The 14,617-nt window shown below is 38.0% G+C and overlaps 1 long non-coding RNA gene across 1 annotated transcript in view; it reads left to right on the top strand.

The window, feature by feature from the left end:
- Nucleotides 1–14,617, top strand: part of LOC107093073 — a 176,311-nt gene that overhangs the window by 20,019 nt on the left and 141,675 nt on the right. The window contains exon 2 of the long non-coding RNA XR_001481604.1: nucleotides 13,216–13,293. This is a non-coding gene — a long non-coding RNA (uncharacterized LOC107093073). The remainder of the gene's footprint in view (nucleotides 1–13,215; nucleotides 13,294–14,617) is intronic.

Below are 14,617 nucleotides of genomic sequence, written 5' to 3'. Positions count from 1 at the left end.
TTCATCAGCATCAATCAATATTATTTTATTGAGAATTTCTTTCAGCTTTGCAACAGTTCGAAGCTATTTCAATGTTTTAGTTCTGCTGAGGACAATAGAAAGAAGAGGATCCGTGTCACAGGTCTAAATATGACCTGTCGGCTATGTATATAACATTGTGGGCTGCAGTGGAAAGTAATCCCTTTGAAATGAAAACCGATATGAGCTCAAAAACACTACGCCTAGTGTACTTGTTATGTAAACAAAATTCAAATAGAAATGAATATTGCAGATTTCCAGGAGTGTTATTAGCCTTTTATTTGTATAAAATTTTCACACCAGTGAGAGCAGGAATGGAAAGTACACGTGCATGCAGCACATGCGCTTTTATGTGTTACTTTCTGTGTGAAAGGAAAACACAGGAATGGTGCGAACGTTCTCAGCAAAAAGAAGATTTTGTTGGCGTTCGCTCAACCTTAAGTCCAAAGCAGCATACAGTAACTTAAATAATTAAAACCTTCAAGCGCTTTAAAGGTTTAAAAGGATTTTAAATTCCACTTGGAATTTAGCATGAAGCTTGTGAAATGTTGCTGAAACCAGAGAAATATTATCTCTCGTTCTAATCACATATGTAAAAAAGAAAAGTTTATCTTTAAATTCATATGTATAAGGTTAAAAATTGAAATAAGTTGGTAGAAGAGACTGGATGCATGGGATGTTGACCTTGCAATGCAACGTGTCTCTTGGCGTTGAAAGCAGTATCCTTTCGTTTGTCTCCTTGGGAGAAAAGACAGCGAACCGCAGCCTCGTGACAAGGTTTACATTGTTAAAATACAATGAGGCAACACACCTATTGCCATGGAAACTCAAAACTCTTCTAGGTTAGAGATCACCATAGCGTACACTGGGCCTTGTCTAATCCTGAGCATGCATTTCCAACTTCCATAGCAGCAGCTGATTGATCAGAAACACATTCAGGCACACAGCACCTGGCAGGGGTGTGAAAATGAGCTGTCGCAGAGTGTTCTGCTGGATGACTGCCCAGCGTAACCCATGAGGGTGAGAACGTGCCCGTCGGTTTTTTGAGAATAGGCTCAAATTGGAGTTTGTACTCTAGAGCCAGTGTCCATGACCTCTGTCCAGGTTGGCTGAGGTCCAGCTGGAGCCCCGAGAGTGACAGACCGCTGCCTTATACCACAAGTGTTGTCCTTCTCAGAGCCCATGCAGCAGACATAACAGTGCAGAGGGAGCGTGCTGCAAGCAGACAACAGCAAATATGTCGACCGCTGGCGCTCCTGCTTCTCCTGTTGTCATGTGAAGTATTTCCAGTGAAAATACATAGGTCACAGTCAGGGGTGGAAAGTAACGAATTACATTTACTCACGTTACTGTAATTGAGTACTTTTTATGAGTAATTTGTAATTTTCAGAGTAGTTTTTGAAATATGTAATTTTTACTTTTACTCGAATAAATTTTAACCTAAGTAGTTTTACTTCGCTACATTTAAAACACCCCTCACGTTACGGAGTAAAAAATAAATAAATACTGATGGTGAAAAAGTTAAATACGGCCGGAAATTTAAAGCCCTGTGTCACGGGAACCGACACTTAATCGCCATTAAAAAATAGAAGACTTTTGACTTTTAACAGCACTTTATATACACAATTCAAACATATAAACAATTGATGTAAAAACAAGTGTCAGTTAAAAATCACTATTAAAGTAAAACAAGTGTCAGTTAAAATCATTAAATGAGGAGCTTGTTAATAACAGTGGGATCCTGTTGCGTTTTAGTTTGATTTCTGGCATCTCTTGGGAATTTAATTTTGTGTCCATTTTGAAAACTTTAAAATGTAGTTTAAATCTCTTTATTCCTATCATGGTGTTGTCTGTTGGACAGTAGGATCGAAAATTGTTTGCACTTTATGGTTCAGGTTCTGACTGTCCTTGTGCTATGAGGAAGCATGTTCTTTAGCCCAGCTGATCTTTTGCAAATGTGAATGTCCACTGAAATACGCCCTGAAATCGATTGAAACACCTTGTGCTCAATTCCATTCATGACTCATCCTTCTTTTGCATTAAATAACTCAAAGTAACTAAGTAACTTTTACTCAAATTACATTTTAAATGAAGTAATTTTGTACTTTTACTTGAGTAACTTTTGAGATGGGTAATTTTACTTTTACTCTGAGTAGAATTTAGGCAAAGTAAAGATACCTTACTTACTCAATTACAATTTTTTAGTACTGTTTCCACCTCTGGTCACAGTTCATTGGATCTCCTAGACTTTCCTGTGCTTGTGTTTGTGTTTAGCCTACCTATTAGAAGGTGAACCAAGATACACTCTCTCTCTTACCATGTATATGTTTTTCTAGCTCATATTGTAGTTTTACCTTTGTAAGTCCTGCAGAACATGGAGTTTGTGAACAACACAATAAAAAGGACCACTTTTGTTTGCGGGTCCCCATTCATTTATAAAATATTTTTAAAGCTTTTCTTTTTCTGCAGTGTTCAGTTAACTCACAATAGTTGTATTTATTTGAATAAATGTGTGAATATAAAAAATGTGAGCAAATAATGCAGCTGGAGGTTGGTGAAGGACCGTGAGCTGATATGTCATCCTGAATTTACAAAGTCCATTTTTAGATTGATTTCATAAGGTGTAAAATTTATTTTTACGTTGTTTATACATTAAGAAAGATGAAGTCAGAAAAATTGAATTTTTATTGAAATTTAAAGAAAATTGTAATTTAAAACTCTTACATTATAACATAGGCATCGTTCAATCCATCCTCTGAAAACGTAGCCAGTGTCACAGAGGTTCAGACCCATCCACAAACACTGAAAGGTCATTTTAAGGGAGCAATATTCAGGGAGGATATCTCCAAATTCTGCAGGAGCTGCAGAGTCATGCCTTATAGAAGACACCATTTGCAAACCATTCAATAAATCCACTTTATTTAAATAGCACATTTTAGAAACAGAAGTGTTTCGAAAGTGTTGCACGTTACAATAAAAATATAATTTTTGTTTTTTTTTGTTTTTTTTGTTTCAACTTCTCTTGTTTTTGTTGTTTTTATGCATCTGTGTGTCGTTACTAACCTCCCTCCCCCTTAATACCTTTTAAAAGCCTAACCAGGGACGAAAACTGCAAATTAGCCCATGGCTACAAGCCTTATGTACTTGGACATCGGCCACCTGTTTGGTTGCAATGTTTAATTGTACTGTCCCTGTCAAATAAACAAATAAAATAAGTAATATAATGCAATCGGTAGTAAAAACAAATGAAAATCTTAGTAAGAAAAACAAAATAGGTTTGTTATATAAAGTCACTTTATGCAGAAAATGTAATCACAGTATACAGACAGGTGGTTTTCAGGTTTTCTATTAAAGGAAACCAGGTGATTGCATTCAGTCATTGGCTTTGCAGGTTTCGCTCCTCTTGGATGATCATGTGTCGACGGTAAATATTTGCTTGCATTTTGTTGTTCACTCTACAACAGCGGTCACTAACGTTTTTACAGTTGAGGGCTAATTCAGGGGCGCTGAGTCACAGGAAGGGCTACCAATACTGACCTATGAATGGCAAAAGTCAATTTTTACCTACAAACTTCACACATTATATACATATATTTATCGTATCTTTACATTTCTAATTTTCTTTTAGACATTTTCATTTTGAAATCTCTATAAATGCTTAAATGCCATATATGATTAAATGATGAAATGTTCTATAACTGATTAAAAAAGAAGAGCAACAGAATACAATGAAATTTCAAACATAGCTCACTGTTGAGTTGTTCTATTTTCAGAAGACTCTAAGGGCACCATGTTGGTGACCTCTGCTCTACAACAATCCCTCACACCAGGCATACATGCAGCGACAATGGAGGAAAATAACTCTTTTAACTGCAAGAAATTTTTAGCAGCGCTAGACTCCATGTTAGCAGCCCTCCGTCAAGGCTATCTGGGTCAAGGAGGCAGAACCAGACAAAGGAAACATGATAAATACTTTCTGTGTTAGAAAATGTAACATAAACTTGATCTACAGGTGGCTCTGTTTGGGTAGGAAACACTTAAGCAGTCTAGCTCTGAGCCCATTTAAATGTCAAAAGCAATGAAAGAGAGCACATACAGGAAGTCACAGTAAAAGCTGAGCTCTTAACTATTTCTAGAGAAAGAGGACTAAACACTAAAAAAATAAGCTTGGCTATATCATGATTAAAAGAATAAATTGCCTCCCTACAGAATGGTGTCAAAGCCAAACAGAAACTGGCAAGAGAAAGCTATTATGACCAGAAAAACGGAGAGAACAAAAAGGTAGAAATACAGCAGAATTAGAGATTAGAAGTAGAATGAAGCAGAAGGATAAAGAGTGGTAGCTGTGTCCTCCACCAGCCTAAACCTATAGCAGCTTAACTATAGAGATAGCTCAGGATAACCTGAGCCACTCCACCTATAAGCTTTAGCATAAAGGAAAGTAGACAGGGTGTCTGCCTCACGGATTTACTGTCACAGGTTTCTTTCCCCATACATGTCTTTACATTTTGCAACTTAATCCCCTAAAGAAACTTAGATTGCACAATAGAGCTGTTCAAACATAGTGCAACAGACATGTATAGTGATGTGTGACTTACAGTAGCTCTCCTTCTGTGGAAAATCTAGCAATTTCTCTGGAGGTTCAAGGTGTAATCAACATGGTGTGATACGCGGTGTCTTTAGCAACAACACACACCACCCCCTTGTGAAAAAGGTATGTGACGTGGAAATGCTCTGCAGTGAGAGACATTTTCCTCCCCATTATTGCACAGAATGGCAACGTTCATAAAAAGTTCAAAGTTTAAACTAAGATGGTATTATACTCGCTGTGGCCATAGCTGTTTAGCCTCCAGCTATACGAAGACCTAAACCTACTCATCTAAATCAAGTTTTGAAATTTAATATATAGTGAAACCAGCATATTTTTTTATTGCTTTCTGCATGCATTTTGAAGTGTAATGAGTGATGTTACTATTAGTATTTCGCAGCAGTGCTTTTGCAGCACTTAAATTATTGATTATTGCACCGTCTCTGTTGGAGCAAGGCCTTCTCATTAAGCATGCAGATGCACACATACAGTGCATGTGTCTGGCTTGAACAGGGCCCATAAAAGCCCAGAGAGAATTTAAAACAGCTGGCAGCCGAAGCCCAGCAGGGTGTGTTTCCTTGCTCCACTTATTGCTATTTAGTGGTGTATTCTTCTCTGGCTAGCATGCTGGTGTTTAGCAGCTTCACTCTGTAAATTTAAATTCCTGTGGCACTGCATTGGAGGGAAATGCAGGAGTGCATCTTGAGTTTTAGAGTCTGAGAACATCCTTACTGTAGATTAGAGTTGGGGAAAGAAATTAGAGAAGAGTTGAAGGGAAAAAGTTTGTGAAGAAAATGGGTCAGACATCTGAGAGGCATGCATTTCCTTTTTTTCTGCAAGTAGCATTGAAACAAGAACTCTTTGCAGTCATTTTTCTCCCTTCCTTTTCTGGCTCTGCCCTCTTATTGTGGATGTTTTTCTCACTTTGGCTGATATGGTGGGGGGGGAGTGCAAGCGGAGGAGAAAATTATTATGCTTGGCATGTCTGCAGAGGGCAGGCTTTAATTTGGACTCGGCCCAGCTGATCAATCTCCACCTTGGCTCGACTACAGCTCGAGCGAGTGTGTTTGTATGTGACCAAGGGCACACGCAACAGCTAATCCTTTAAACTACGCCAACCACACCGTTTTAAAAGTAAAGCTCTCGGGATTAATTCCATATGAAAATAAGTTGGTCTACATGGAGCTGAGAAGAAAAACACAAATGGATTAGAGCTAGAATTAGTGCCGACTGGCGACGTGTCGAACTCATCTGTAACCAAGTTAAGATCTTAGAAAAAACTTCAGTTAAATGCCTCACTTTGGAATCTAGAGTTGACTCAACAACAAGCTCTTTTGCACTGCGATTTGCATAATATGCAAACATATGGATGTGATTTCAAAGGCGGTTTGGTGAAGTGTCAAAAGCCTGGATATATCCTCTTTGAAAATTTCTTTCGGCACGGAGAGCATGTCTGTGAAGGTCGTCGTTGTAGGCAAAGCAGCCCATGTCCCCTTGGACTTTGTCGTGCAGTAAATCCATATGAGGCAGCTTTGAAGGATGTTTGTGTTTAGATTACTCCATTGTTTATTTCAGGAACTCTGTCTATGAAATTTGTTGCCCAATATTGAGCCACGTCATTATTGCCTAATTGTTATTTGTAGTATAAAGCATTTACAGTTTGTTTGGTTTTTTGCATCCATGACCCAACGACACAAATCAGCACCACTAAATGCTGGTTGTATGAGTTCTGGCTTCTTTTTTGTAACTCAACGCATGCAATGTTGGTGAAGTGGATCTTAAGGATTTTAGAAAGGAAATGGGAACCTTTTTAGGCGTTATATGGGGAAATTCATCCACTCTTGGACCGTGGTAAACGGCTTGACTGCATGCATCAAAGCCGAGGGCTCGAACTGACTGAACAAACTCATTAAAACATGGATCTGTTCTGGCTTTACTGACTGCACCCTGGGGTTCCCAGCCTTCCTGGTAAAGTCTGGAAATTGAAGTAGCCTATTTTTCAGGTCTGGATAAATATGGGAAATATAAATGTCCATCTGTTGGACGTTTGTAGAAATAGTAAAATGCAAAATGTTGTACTTATGTTCTAAGAGTGCCGAAAAGGACTAACATCTTAATATGAAAATATATTAAATGTATACTTTAAAGTTTGTCAGAAAAAGCCTAAAAGAAGGTAAAATTAGGAAAAAAAAATTGGCTTTGAAGGGTAATAAGTGATGTTACTAATAGTAATATCACTTATATAAGAGCCTCGTCGTTAAATAGCTAGTTCTCCTAAAGAGACATAAGAGGTTGTTTTGATAACTCAAACCAGAGTTCATTTAAAAAGTATTTTTCTAATCTTTTTTAATGAGGGCAGAACATTTTTGGACTTTGCCCTCAGCTGGCCATCGTACACAGCGGACTACGAGCCCTTAGCAGAAGGGAGGGGAGCGAAGGGGGGGCTGCTCTGCTTCCCATTCTCCCACAGGAGAAACCTCTGCGCTGTATCTGGCATCTCATTAAAAATAACTTGAAACCACAGGAAAGGTTCAGCGGAAAGGTTTAAGGGCTTTTAAAACCACCACCTTTAAAAACGACTTTATGTCTGAAATAGACAACCTGCTCATTTCTAACTGGGAAGGTTTGACATGTTTTAAAATTCTTCTGTTTTGAATAAATAAAAGTATGGAACATGTATGTTTCTATATCCTTCCCTTCTTAGTTCCTTTCCTCCTCCCTTCATTGGATTCTTCCTTCCTTGTCTCTTTCCTTGGTGCCTTGCATGCTTGTCTCCTTCCTTTTTTGGTTCCTTCATTCCTTCCCTCCTTCCTTGGTTTCTCCTTCCTTCATTGGTTCCTCCCTTCCTTGGTTTCTTCCTTCCTTCCTTCCTTGTCTCCTTCATTGGTTCTTTCCATTCTTGTCTTCTTCATTGTCTCCTTCCTTCCTTCTCTCTTTCCTTGGTGCCTTGCATGCTTGCCTCCTTCCTTTTTTGGTTCCTTTCTTGGTTCCTTCATTCCTTCCCTCCTTCCTTGGTTTCTTCCTTCATTCCTTGGTTCCTCCCTTCCTTGGTTTCTTCCTTCCTTGTCTCCTTCCTTGTCTCACTCCTTGGTTCTTTCCTTCCTTCCTTCCTTCTGTCCTTCCTTGTCTCCTTCATTGGTTCTTTCCATTCTTGTCTCCTTCCTTCCTTGTCTCTTTTCTTGGTGCCTTGCATGCTTGTCTCCTTCCTTTTTTTGTTCCTTCCTTAGTTCCTTCCTTGTTTCCTTCCTTCCCTCCTTCCTTGGTTTCTTCCTTCCTTCTTTGGTTTCTTCCTTCCTTGTCTCCTAACTTCCTTCCTTGGTTCTTTCCATTCTTGTCTCCTTCCTTCCTTGTCTCTTTCCTTGGTGCCTTGCATGCTTGTCTCCTTCCTTTTTTTTGTTCTTTCCTTAGTTCCTTCCTTGTTTCCTTCCTTCCTTCCTTCCTTGGTTTCTTCCTTCCTTCTTTGGTTTCTTCCTTCCTTGTCTCCTTACTTCCTTCCTTGGTTCTTTCCATTCTTGTCTTCTTACTTCCTTGTCTCTTTCCTTGGTGCCTTGCATGCTTGTCTCCTTCCTTCTTTGATTCCTTCCTTAGTTCCGTCCTTGGTTGTTTTTTTCCCTCCTTGCCTCCTTCCTTGATTCATTCCATCCTTTTCCTCTCTTAGTCCCTTTCTTTCCTTTCTCTTCTCATTTATTATATCCTACCTTTTTATTCTACTCCCTGTTTTCTCTCTTTCATCTTTCCCTTTTCCCCACTCGTTTAATTCCTTCCTTCATTTGACTGTTTGTTCCTTCCTTTCCAAACTTTCTGTGCCACTTTTCTTTCCCTTTTACTGTGTCCCAACTCCCTCTCTCCTTCCTTCCTACATTTTTTCCTGCCCAGTCTCCCTTGTTTCTTTAAGAATGTCCATCTTTCTCCCTTTTGTTTCTTTTTGGTTACTTCCTGTGCAATAAATAGAAAGTCAAGTTTGGTATTTTATAATTTTAACAGGATTTTAGTGACTAAACTCTGGAAACTAGTTGTAAAAAGTCTGGAATAAGGAACTGTATCAGTTAGAGTAAACCTGACTGCATCACATACATGATCATTAGACGCTTTGTTCGGTGTTATTGAGCTGGAAGTTTTCTCTAAAAAGACTCGACACTACTTAAACAAGTTGACTTGAGGTCATTGTGCATCCATGATCATGTTTGCTCTTCCAGTCATTATTCATGTCTGCTGTTATATCAGTGCATATGTGTGTTTTTAACCTAAACAAAACACACATTAAAGATGGTTTAGCAGTCCTGTCAGCTCCACCTGTATGGTTGCACATGTATTCTCTCCTGGGTGGCCAGGAGCTGGTTTAGCATATGGATTAGCCAGATAATAAGATGCGTGACCACATTGACTCGTTGTAGATGGTTACAACATTAGAGCAAATGAGCAGCTCCACTCCAAGAAGCAGACGAAGGTCACATGGGGAACTAAAACTCTATCTCTTCGATTTAATGATCCAGAATATAACAACCCACCTTTGACCAATTCCACAGGAATGGATTTTAAAGTGAAGGATCTAAAGACGACATTAACCTTTTACGCCTCATTCTTTTAAAAAATTAAAGATGCGTAATTCCTAAGATTCCGTTTTCACATACAGTAGCTGAAAGGTCAGTTACCTTAATAGCTTTAATATTTAAAAGACTTTTCACTTTGGATGAACAAGACAACAGACAAGAAGGAGATTCCAGTTTCTTTATTTAAAGATTAATGTAAGTTTTTTTTTTTTATCTTAATGCCTTTTAAAAAGCTAAATCCTTTAACAGAGGCGCTTGGTTTCTTGTGTAAAAGAGGTGCAGCTCACATCTGCTCCGACATGTTTGTGAGAAGTCCTGAAGGCCACATATTCCAGCCCGTCTTTCTTTTGATAAAGCTCCGGGATATCATGTTTGTCGAGAAGAATTACTTCTTTATCTCTTCGCACTAAGATAGGATTGTGTTCAGAAGGAGAATTCATTGGAAAAAAAAGGTGTCTGTGCTGCCAGGCTAAATGTCATCTGATTTGGAAACAGCCGGGTCTCCTTTAACTGAGGAGATACTTTCAGCTCGAACATCTGTTTATGAATTTTTGACCATAACTATTTATGTCTTTTGTTTGCATTCAATGAAATGAAGAAGGTGCTTTTAACAAGCCTGCATTAGAGCCAAAAGAATTGGCTAACTGAGACACCGGACAGATTTTTTTTTTCTTTTGTCCTGTCTGGCCTCATTTAGGACTGAATGCAAATATCCCAGCTGGCTGGTTTTGGATCAGAGGTTAAACAGCTGAAAGCTGAGGTCAGAGCTGTTACATCCAAGCTGAGTGAGCCATTTAAATGCATTGCCTGCTTGGACACAAAGGCCAGGGACACACACGATAAGAAGAGTCTCCAACACCATTGTGGCTAATAAATGACTTCCATGTCTGCCTGAAGTGCTGCAGACCTCTGCTATCTCCGGTTGTTTATTCACGCAAGTGAAAACATGTTACTCCCATATTCAAGATTATCCACAGAGAAAAAAACCAAAAAAAAAAAAACCTCTGCAGAGCAATTATGCATCCTCCCATGAAGCGTCTTAAAACGTGTCTAATTGTTGATGTGCTCATCTGACTCTGTGCACACATGTGATATTGTAGCCCTGAAAACCCCCAACCAAAAACAGATGTGAGACGTAACTCAATTTCCCGCTGCCAGATCAATTTATGAGATTCACAGCAAAGAGGCAGAATCCGTCCTGTTCAGTGTAAAAACAAATGAACGCCAAATGTAATTTGGTCAGATGGTTGTACATCAAAATCAAGGCTGTTATGTTTATAGGTTGAAAAAATAGACTTCTGCCATCTGTTCTGAGCATGCTGTGATTGTGCAGAGGTACACAATAAAATTTGTGAGTGAGAAGAATCAATTCAAAATAAAAAAACCTGTCATTTGTGTACCATTTTAAGCAGGACTGGTTTTGATTTCCTTTGGAATTAAAGATGGGAGGAGCCTATTGTGGTTTAAAACCGAATTGAAAAGTTTGTTTTTTAGATTTTTCTGCAATATATTGTTTGGTGTACTGTTTTATAGGAAATCTAAAAGGCTTTTTTTTTTCTTTATTTTATTTGCACATTGAAGTCCATTTAGTTCACCTAAAATTGTAATTTGTAGACATGTTTTATCCACCTGAGCCTTGGACCTGTGCAGCTCCTCCAGATTTACCACCATTATCTTGCCTGCTTGTGTGCCTGGTTAGTAAATTCATTTGGAATGCTTTAGGGTTGAGACAATTAATTACAATTAATTGATTATTGAAATAATCAACTTATTTAGTAATCGATTAATCGTTAACGGGAGGATAGAGACCGTAAAATATGCCTTTAGTTGACAGAGCGACACACTTAGAGCAGGAATTATATCAAAATTGTAAAAAAATATATAAACATTTTTCATTTAAGATTAAAAAAATATTTTGTCAGTCAATATGCTCTATCAAGAACTCCTCAAGTGGAAAAGTTTTAGTTTCACCTGGTTTGATGTCTTACAAATCTACTATAACAGATTTCCCACGGGTCCTTAAAAAGTCTTAAAGGCATTGAATTCTTCAAAATAAAACTAAGGCCTTAATTGGTATTAAAATGTCTTAAATCAGTCTTTCGTAGGTCTTAATTTTTCAAACATCATAAATAGGATTTTTTTTAGTACGATTTATTTTTGTAATTTAAATAAAACTTTAAATTTGCAATTTATAATTTTTTTTATAAAAAAAAAAAAAAAAAGGCTCTCCATTAGTGGTTCCGTCCCAATAGCGGAACCAATAAAAGCGTTGTTGCGGCTGGGATATTTTGGGAGATGCACCATTAACTTTTTGTCTGGAAAATATGAGCAAGTGTAAATGTAACCAAAATTGTCTCCAGCCAAGAGTTTTCTCCATGGCTAAAACCAGGGAACATACATGAGGCTCAGTGGATTTAGTGCAAGAAGTCATTCAAGCTCAGAACGATGGGAATTAAGGCAGTGGAGTCGCACAAGCAAAGCACGAAACACAAAGCGTCAAATATAAACATAGCTGCAAAAAAGACTTCGCACTGGTTATGTTGTGGCTTTAAAACTGATTTTTTTTGTTCCCTGCTAAAACAAAGTTTATGAATTCAGTAAAATAATTGTTAAAATATATCTGTCATTTGTAGCTTTCTTCCTATATGGAAAGTTTTTAAAATTTTGAAACATTGGTGCAATGGTTTATATTAAAATAAACCTTTGGGTCCCAAGCTGGTTTTTCTTGTGTTTCTTGTGAATTTGGTCTTAAATTTTTATTTCAAGTGGCATTAAAAAGTCTTAAAAAGTCTTGAATTTAACTTGCCTTATGCTGTAGGAACCCTGTATAAGGAACCTTTTGCTATCTGATTATTAATTGATTAATCAGAAGAAAAAAAAAATCGACACATTAATCGATTCGCAAAATAATCATTAGTTGAAGCCCTAGTGCCCGGTTAATTGATGATAAATTGACAAGTAGGAAAGGGGCAGGACATTATAAGATGTATCTTCTACCTGCTCCTTTTCGAACAGAAAATATAAAATTTGCATGTCACATGGGCAAAATAATTTGTTTTATATTTTCATTCTTAAGTTTGTTTCATTCAAATTGTTTCTTTCTTGATTGTTTTTACTGTCTGTTCGAAATAAATAAATAAATAAAATAGTGTGCTTCCAGCTGAATGCCCCCCCTTTTCCATATTCAGATAAAGGACTGAGTGGAGCTCTGTGATCTTCAGAGCTTTGGATATTGTTTCATAACTCAACCGTTCTGTAATCTTCCCCACAGCTGATGTATCTGTTGTGTTCCTTCGTCTCCCTGATGCAGTTTAAAAATCGTCATGACTGGCAAAAAAAAGTCATGACGATTTTTATAAATGATTATATTTGCCTCTTTATATTACTTCTGCCTCCCCTTGATGTTCTACTTTGCGTTGCTCTATAATTTAAAAATCCTATTAAAACACGTTGATGTTCGTGGTTGTCATGTAAGAAAAGAGAAATAAAAGCGGTATGAAAACTCTGCCAAACACTGCAGGGCTGCATCTATATTTGTATCTTAGTGCTTGGCGGCTTCCCCAACGTTTACTATCTCTGCTGCCTACAGAGTCACACGGCCGAACACACGGCTGAAGGGCAGATTAAGGGAATACTGTACCAACAGCGTTTTCTGCAGAGCAGGGAATTCCTTCCCAGATATACGGCATGTGTGCAGCAATGACCATATGAAAGTCACAACATTAACTTGAGTCTGTGTTGTTTGGTTAAACAATTAGAAAATTAAGCCTTTTTAGCTGTAAGCCATTTACTTGAAAATCTACCCTCGGTTTTCATTGACAGAATAACCTTTTCGCCTCTTTCCTGTGATGAACTCCTGAGTTGTCACTGGCTCTGCACCTGCATGCATCAATGGCCACTTGGATTTGTTAGCGCTGCGGCTATCTGCAGCATTTAGCAGACTACTTTAACACAGAGCGCCTCCGGGCCGAACGCTCTCCATGAATTCTCCTACTGCTTATTCTGCTTTAGATGATGCAGATATTTGGCTGTAACAGACCGTTTGTTTTCTCTTTGCAGATTTCGCTGAGGCGTTTGATGGAATGACAGCTCAAATATAGAGGAACGGTTCTGGAGCGAATACGGTTGACAGCCAAGGTGAGAAGTGTTTTTATTGTCTTGGATTATGATCAAGGCTAAAGTTGCTGCTGAACTGATTGATGGAAGTGAACATAAATCAACGCAAGGTGGGAGTTTTAATGATAGTTTAACAAAGGGGACTGATGTAAAGGTTAGATCTGTTGTTTGCAGATGTTTATTAAAAACTTTCAATCCGCTGCAGGGCTATATTTCTGAGAGCTTCATTTATCTTTCTATTTTGTTAAAAAAATGCTTGAAAAACAACAGCCAAAAGACAAAAAAGATTGTTATAAAATCAACGTACAGTTGTGGTAAAACAAAAGTATGGTCTCTGTTTACATGATATATTATTCCTTAATTTACCCTTTCAAACATATCGGGAATTACCTACCAGTGGTGCAACAATTCAACAGTAGTACCTGAGTGAAAGTATTGATACTCATAGTCAAATTTTACTCCACTATGAGTAAAAGTTACTCATAGTGGAGTCAATAATTTACTCAAGTTAAAGTACTGAAGTACTCATTTTTCCAAGTATTCAAAAGTACATGGATTAAAAAATTCTTAAGTATTCAATAATATCAGTACATGTCTGTATATTTAAAAAAAAAAAACTGTATACCACCGCATGTATAAATGCATTTAACCACTGCTAGAAAAAATCAGAAATTTTGCATAAAAAAGGCACAAAAAATAAGGACAGCTATTTTGATTAATCCAGTTTAAAGTCAGTTTATTTATATGGCGCAATTTCACAACACATGTCATCTCAGGTTACTTTACGGAGACAATTCAACCAGATCATAAAGTCAGATTGATTCAAATTTTTCTATCTAAGGAAAACCAGCTGATTGCATTGACTCATTGACTCGAATACAATCCCTCACACTAAGCATGCTTGTAGCGACAGTGGAGAGGAAAAACTCCCTTTTAACAGGAAGAAACCTCCAGCAGAATCAGGCTAAGTGTGAGCGGCCATCTGCCGAGGCCGACTGGGGTTCAAGGAGACTGAGGCAGACATAAGCCTCATTTACGCTACCCTTTAAAAACCGATCTGTGTTCGGACCAAGTTTGGATCAGTTAATCTTGCCGAGCTTGGTTCCTTACGACTGTATTCACATCACGCTAGCACGTTTCCTTGCATCCTAGTGAACGATCTACAGTGCTATTGCTCTCTAGTAAGAAACTTTGATTATGTTTTTTTGTGTCCAACATCACCTGGATTAGCCTGACGTAGTCCGACTCAATTCTAGTCAGAATATGAGTCTGATACTGCTCCATAGAGCTGTGATTATGGGGCGTGTTTCGAACGAACAAGGAAAAAAAATGCCTCTGCACTCAA

Source organism: Cyprinodon variegatus, unplaced genomic scaffold (assembly GCF_000732505.1).
Source record: "Cyprinodon variegatus isolate N-32 unplaced genomic scaffold, C_variegatus-1.0 Scaffold18, whole genome shotgun sequence".
In the NCBI taxonomy this organism is placed as follows: Eukaryota; Metazoa; Chordata; class Actinopteri; order Cyprinodontiformes; family Cyprinodontidae; genus Cyprinodon; species Cyprinodon variegatus.
The sequence above is the reverse complement of the archived record's forward strand: the minus strand, read 5'-3'. Positions and strand labels throughout refer to the sequence as shown.